This window comes from Pelodiscus sinensis, chromosome 5 (assembly GCF_052426305.1).
Source record: "Pelodiscus sinensis isolate ZL-2025 chromosome 5, ASM5242630v1, whole genome shotgun sequence".
NCBI lineage: Eukaryota > Metazoa > Chordata > Testudines > Trionychidae > Pelodiscus > Pelodiscus sinensis.
In genome coordinates this window covers 131,796,294-131,802,500 of record NC_143056.1, presented here as the reverse complement: position 1 = coordinate 131,802,500, position 6,207 = coordinate 131,796,294, and positions in this window count along the sequence as shown.

The window sequence follows — 6,207 nt, the reverse complement described above, 5'->3', positions numbered from 1 at the left end:
AGAAATCAAAACCCCGTGCATTCTCCTGAGGCTTTTGCCATTGTTTCTGCAACTCTGGATGATCCCTTAATTGCTTAACCAAATTTATGTTGCATACTAAAGTTATTAGGTCTATTTTCTACCAATTTGGTATCAGTCTTTGATTTCCTCATTTCAGTTTCATAGAATCATGGAATCCTAGAGCTGGAAGAGACGTCAGAAGGTCATCAAGTCCAGCCCCCTGCCCTAGGCAGGACCAATCCCAACTAAATCAACCCGGCCAGGGCTTTGTGAAGCCGAGACTTAAACACCTCTAGGGATGGAGACTCCACCCCCTCCCTAGGGAACCCATCCCAGTGCTTCACCACCCTTCTAGTGAAATAGTTTTTCCTAATTTCCAGCCTAGACCTCCCCCACTGTAACTTGAGACCATTGCTCCTTGTTCTGCCATCTGTCACTACTGAGAACAGCCTCTCTCCATCCTCTTTGGAACCTCCCTTCAGGAAGTTGAAGGCTGCTCTCAAATCCCCCCTCACTCTTCTCTTCTGCAGTCTAAACAAACCCAAATCCCTCAGTCTTTCCTCACAGGTCATGTGCTCCAGCCCCCTAATCATTTTGGTTGCCCTCTGCTGGTCCCTCTCCAATGTGTCAATATTCTTTCTATAGTGGAGGGCCCAGAACTGGACACAATACTCCAGATGTGGCATCACCAGAGCCGAATAAAGGGGAATAATCTCCTCTCAGGAATAATAATTTCAGGTAATGTGGAGTTGAAATCACAACCAAACACTGAAGTAACATTACATAAACATTTCTTCTCCGCCAGTGCCTCTCAGCCACCCCAACTTGCCCTGAAACACAATTACTTTTTCCTCTCTTTGACCATCATGAATGCCACCATTCTTACATGGAAACATTCAACATGCTTCCCACATAGAAGTTTATTAACAAATTGTTTAACAGCAAATGATGTGGTAAGGAATAAATGTGGGAAATCATTCTGTGTCTTCCCCATCCTCTCTCTAAGCATGTCATCAGCATCACTTGGATCACGGCTTGCAACTTCTGCCACTACAAGCTCCTTCTGCTGTGTATGCGACCTCCATCTTTATTACTTTGCTGTTGTGAAGCTTGTGAGAAAAGCTGACTCCCATTTCTTCAATCTCTTCTCAGGGGATTTCTCATTGTCACCAGCAGCACTTTCCATGTTTCATGTTTTCCTGTGATCTGTTTCCAGCACTGATTGTTTAAACAGTTTTAAGTGGGAGATACTGTACATAGAGCCTGAGGTGGTTTTCAATTCAACTCTTTTACACACACTAGTGGTAACTTCATGTGGGCCATGGTAGGGAGGTTGCAGCAGCCGTTACTGTCTTGTTTTCCTTCTTGCATTCAGTAACACGACATCATCCCCAACCTCAAATGCTACTTACCCATGTTAACAAGTTTTAGTCTGGCAAACCGCAGTTGTTGTTTTTCTTGTGCTTTAGAAATATTACTAATTTAGCCAGTTCCACGTCAGCATCATTTCTAGGTTTCAACTAGATACTGCACTCTTTCTTGTTCCTCAGAATTTGGTGGCTTTGTAAACAAATGGAGAAGGAGTTTGTTCAATTCACAAATACATCACAGTATAAAATATGCACTGAAAGCTGATGTTTCTTAAAGACACTTTCCTTGTAATAGTCTGAGACTTGGTCTGGGAATGTTGCTTCAAAGCCATACAGTGGTTGAAAGGTGATATTTTGGTTTTTACATTTGGTTTTGACCACAAGGAAAATAAAATGTCACCAAGAAATGTAATGTCATCAATGAACTTCCACAATGCTGTGTAACAAGTAGTGATGGATTATTGGGTAGCGGGGGAGGGGAGAATTCTCTTTATGGAGACAAATTATATGAAATCCAAAAGGCATAAAGAGGAGACCATCCTAGTGCATTGGTGTGATTACTTTTTCTTGAAATGCAAGAAGAGTGAACTTGCCATGTACTAAAATATCTTTAAAGATTTTGGAGCACTCTGTAGCTTCTGTCCTAGTGTATTACCTTTGCTATTAATACAGTAATTTCCCCAGCTATTAATAATTTGCTATTAATACAGTAATTTCCTGAAATTGCCATTTGCGGATTTGTATTTTCAGCCAGTCCGTTGCTTTGTAGGTGACACGGGCTATGTTGTATTCTCAATTTTTGCAAATCTCCACATAAAAGTGAAAGAAAATGAGTTATGCCATAAGCTTCCCTTTGGATAGATACGGTGGTAAAAAGAGACCAAAAAGTTAAAAAAAAAAAAAACCTTTGGCTAATCAGAGAAGATGGAGATGTATTGATGACATTAACTGTTGCACTTAAGCATTATCAGATGCCTTCAAAGTCATTTATTCATTATAAGGCGTATGCATACAACAGATATCTGAGTAGAGAATGGGTCATCCTGTACTTGGTAAAGGGGGGAGGTGGGATTTCAGGATCTGACTATAAGCAGATGTTGAAAATTATTAAATGGGGAGTCACTGCTGTTGTGGTTGACAGGCCTCACTCACCACTCTGGCACCTCCTACTGCTTGTCCTGAGAATTAGCTTAATTCACTGGTGCGTCCTCATCTGGATGGTGCCTCACCCCTGGTCACTTCTGCTCCAGGAAGTGTGTTATCTCAATTAACACCACACTCTCTTTGGGACACAGCCCTCTGACTGCGTCACATCCTGCTCTCCTCCCTTCCATGAGGACTGTAGTCCACAGTCCAGCCACATCTTCAGTGGTAAGTGGAGGCAAAAGGTGGTGATGATGGTGAATCCAGGCCTGCCCACTATAACAGATACTGACCAAAGGACCCTGTACGTGACAGCCATGTGTGACGTACCCTCCAATCTTGCAGTCTAGTTCCCAAGGTCATTTTCCACACAACCCCACCACCTTCTCTGCCCTTGTTCGAGGGCCCCAGCCTGCCAGTGGTCAGCTGGGAACTTGCTCTCACTCCCCTGATCCTGCCTAGAACTGCTCTGTCCCCAGTACTAGCTGTCAGACAGCCAGTCCTCCTCCCTCCTCTAGATCTAGGGAGTGACGGGCCTACTCTGCCCTGTGACTCTTTTTATATTGGCTTGCCTGGCCCTGGTTGGTTGGCTTCTCTTCGTAGCCCTCTCCAATTGGCTGTCTCCTGCACAGCTTCCCTAGGGTCCTCTTAAATTGGCTGCCTGTTGGTCAGCCTCCCTAGGGTTGCTTTAACAGCTTTCAGGTCAGTGTGGGGCAGGTGCCCCATTGCTCACTAGTTAATATGCTTAAGAAATAAAGTTAATTTTAGACTTTTAAAAATCACTAGGGGACAGAGCCCCCTGCTTGCTGCACGCACCAACCCCTCCCCCTGTCACAGGGTCGGGGAGAGGCAATCCTGGCTCTCCCCGCGCCGGCCATCAGGGAGGGCCATGCCACGCCGGGCCCCTTCTCCCTTTCCCCACCTCAGTCCACCAGCCAGGGTCCCCCCCAGACAGGACCCGTTCTCCCTACCTCAGCCAGCCCAGCCCTTCTTCTCCTTCCCACCCCCACTGCAGCCTAATTCTAACCCCGCAGCCAGGCAGCGGCACACACTGGGTCCAGCTCAAACCCCAGTGGTTCTTTCCCTCTCTGGCTCAGCTCTTCCCTTTGTGCCCTGTCAACAGGGAGGGCCCAGCTCTGAGGCTAACCTTCCCCCGCCCTCTCCCAGCCTCTGGGCCCCTTCCCAGGGCCTTTTTGCCTCCCTCCCCCCAGCACTGAGGGGGTAGCTGTGGCCTGGCTCTCCTCCAGGCTCTCCCAGAGGGGCTGGGGCCAGGTTTTCCCCTGGCTTGCCGGGAGGAGTCAGGCCCAATCTGCATGTGGCCAAGCCTGGCCATCTCTCCCCTGGCTGCGTTGTGCTTAAAAGAAGCACCCGGGATCTTTTCAGGGGGATAAGGCATCACGCCGCATTTACTGAACATACATAAATCAATCAATATTTATCATATGCATATGACACATTACACTCATGCACTCACACACACACACACACACACACACACACACACACATGCACACTCCATATTGTTGTTACCAATAGTTGCTCCCCTAACTGCACTGGCCAGCTGAGCTAGATGGGGGAGGGGTGGAGCTGGGCTTCTGCCAATCCGGATCGATGCTCCCATGTTGACAAAATGAAAAAACCTGGGGTCCCTCTGCAAGATGCCTTGTATTTATCCCTCTCATGCATGTCCCTCTGGGGCATCTGGTATTGGTCACTGTCGGCACACAGGATACTGGACTAGATGGACCTTTGGTCTGATGCAGTATCGCCATTCTTACAGGTATGTCCAGTGCATTAGATGCCTGGGCAAGGAGCACTTGCCCAAATCATGTCACCACCATGAAAAGCTCTCTGCCAGGTCACTTAAGGCGAGACATCTCCAGCTCAAGCTCCTGTCTATGGAGAAGACTGAGAGGCCAACGTCAGAACCACCATCCACCACATCACTGCCCCATACCTCTCCAATGGCAGTGTCAGACCAGGGCACAGCACCGAGCGATGAACCCTCCAAAAAGACTGCAAAGAAGAAGCACTCTTCACCTCCAGCCGATAGGCCCATGAAGAGAACATCCCCACAGCGTAAGCCATCTTCATCTTGGGTTTCAGCTTCAGAGGACGTGCAGGTACCGAGAAAGTTAAGACCACTGACAATGCAGGAAGACCCGGCGGTATCATCAGCACCAGGGACAGCTCTCTTCAGTACTGATGCAACACCGTCATGAAGGGGTCCGACAAAACTAGTCACTCCGGCTAGCTTAGTACAGCCCTTTTCCAGTGCTAGTGAGGATAAGCAGGACATGCCATTTTGCACCGAAGCTGGTCGTGCAGACCGAGTCACAGGTTGCCCAGACTCACCTGTGGCAACCTTTCCGGTGGCTTCCCCCGTTCCCCTCCTGTAGCCATGGCAAGGATGGGATCCATGGGGCACGGCCAAAACTCAATAACCTCCACCCATCAGGCCACAACCACAACAAGTGGCTTCACAACTTCCTTTGCCTCCTGAGGTCACACAGGAGGAGACTGAGGACCTTGATGAAACCCAGGATGAAGAGACAATGTCTCCTTCACACATCTCATCCTCTTCACCTGGCGGTCTATTATGCCACCCCCGCCTACCATGGGCGTTGAGTTCAGGTCATTCCAGGCCCTGCACAAGAGGGTTGTGGGCTCATTGGACACCTCACTGGTTGAGGTCCCAGATATACAACACAAGTTAACAGATTTTCAGGCCTCTCCTCCCAGTACAATAGCATTGCCAGTTAGTGATGCTCTCCTGGATCCTACCAAGTGACTCCAGCAGACACCGGCTTCTATTCCTCTCATATTTAAGAGGGCAGACAAAAAATATTACGAACCAGCAAAGGGAGCCAAATTTCCGTTTTCACACCTCCCCCAAACTCCTGCATAGTTGATGCAGCAAAGAACAGAGGGATGCACACACAATTTTGATCAACTCCATACAATAAAAATTGGAAAAGACTAGACCTCGTCGGAAGAAAGTCATACTCTTTGGCATCCCTCCTGATTAGAACTGCAAATTACTCAGTTCTGTTTGCAAAGTACACGTGTAACCATTTTGATAAAATGAGACATTTTATTGATTAATTATAGGAGGAGGATAGAGCAGCACACACGTCCAGCATAGATGGGGGCATCCTGATCACAGAGACTGCCCTCCAGGCTTCCCGCGCTGTGCTGGATCAGCTGATTATCAGCTCAGCGCAGCAGCCATTTTTATTTTAATGAAGCGGGGATTATTTAAATCACCGCTTCATTGACTATGTCAAGTAAGCTAGTTTACATATCGACAGGGCCATGTAGTCTAGACATACCCTAAGGCCTCCATTGTAGCTTCTGATAGTCCCTCATCTCCTGATCAGCCACAGGGGTTCGTCCGTTACCCATCTCCCCACATTCTCTGTCTCCGAGCTTGGCTCCTCACTGGCTCTCCTCAATAGAAGCAACATTCACAGATCAGGTCAGACAGATCCTAATAAGTAGTCGCAGAGTCTCAACGAGAAAATCTTACCTGTACAAGTGGCGGAGATTCTCTTCCTTGGCGAACCTTAGAACCTCCCCCCATTTACTTGCACCTCTGCAGGTACGGGCATCACAGCTCCCATTGGCTCCGTGCTGTGCTGCCACTTGGAAAGCTGCGGGGAACCTGGCATCAGGCTCCTTGCGACATTTCAAT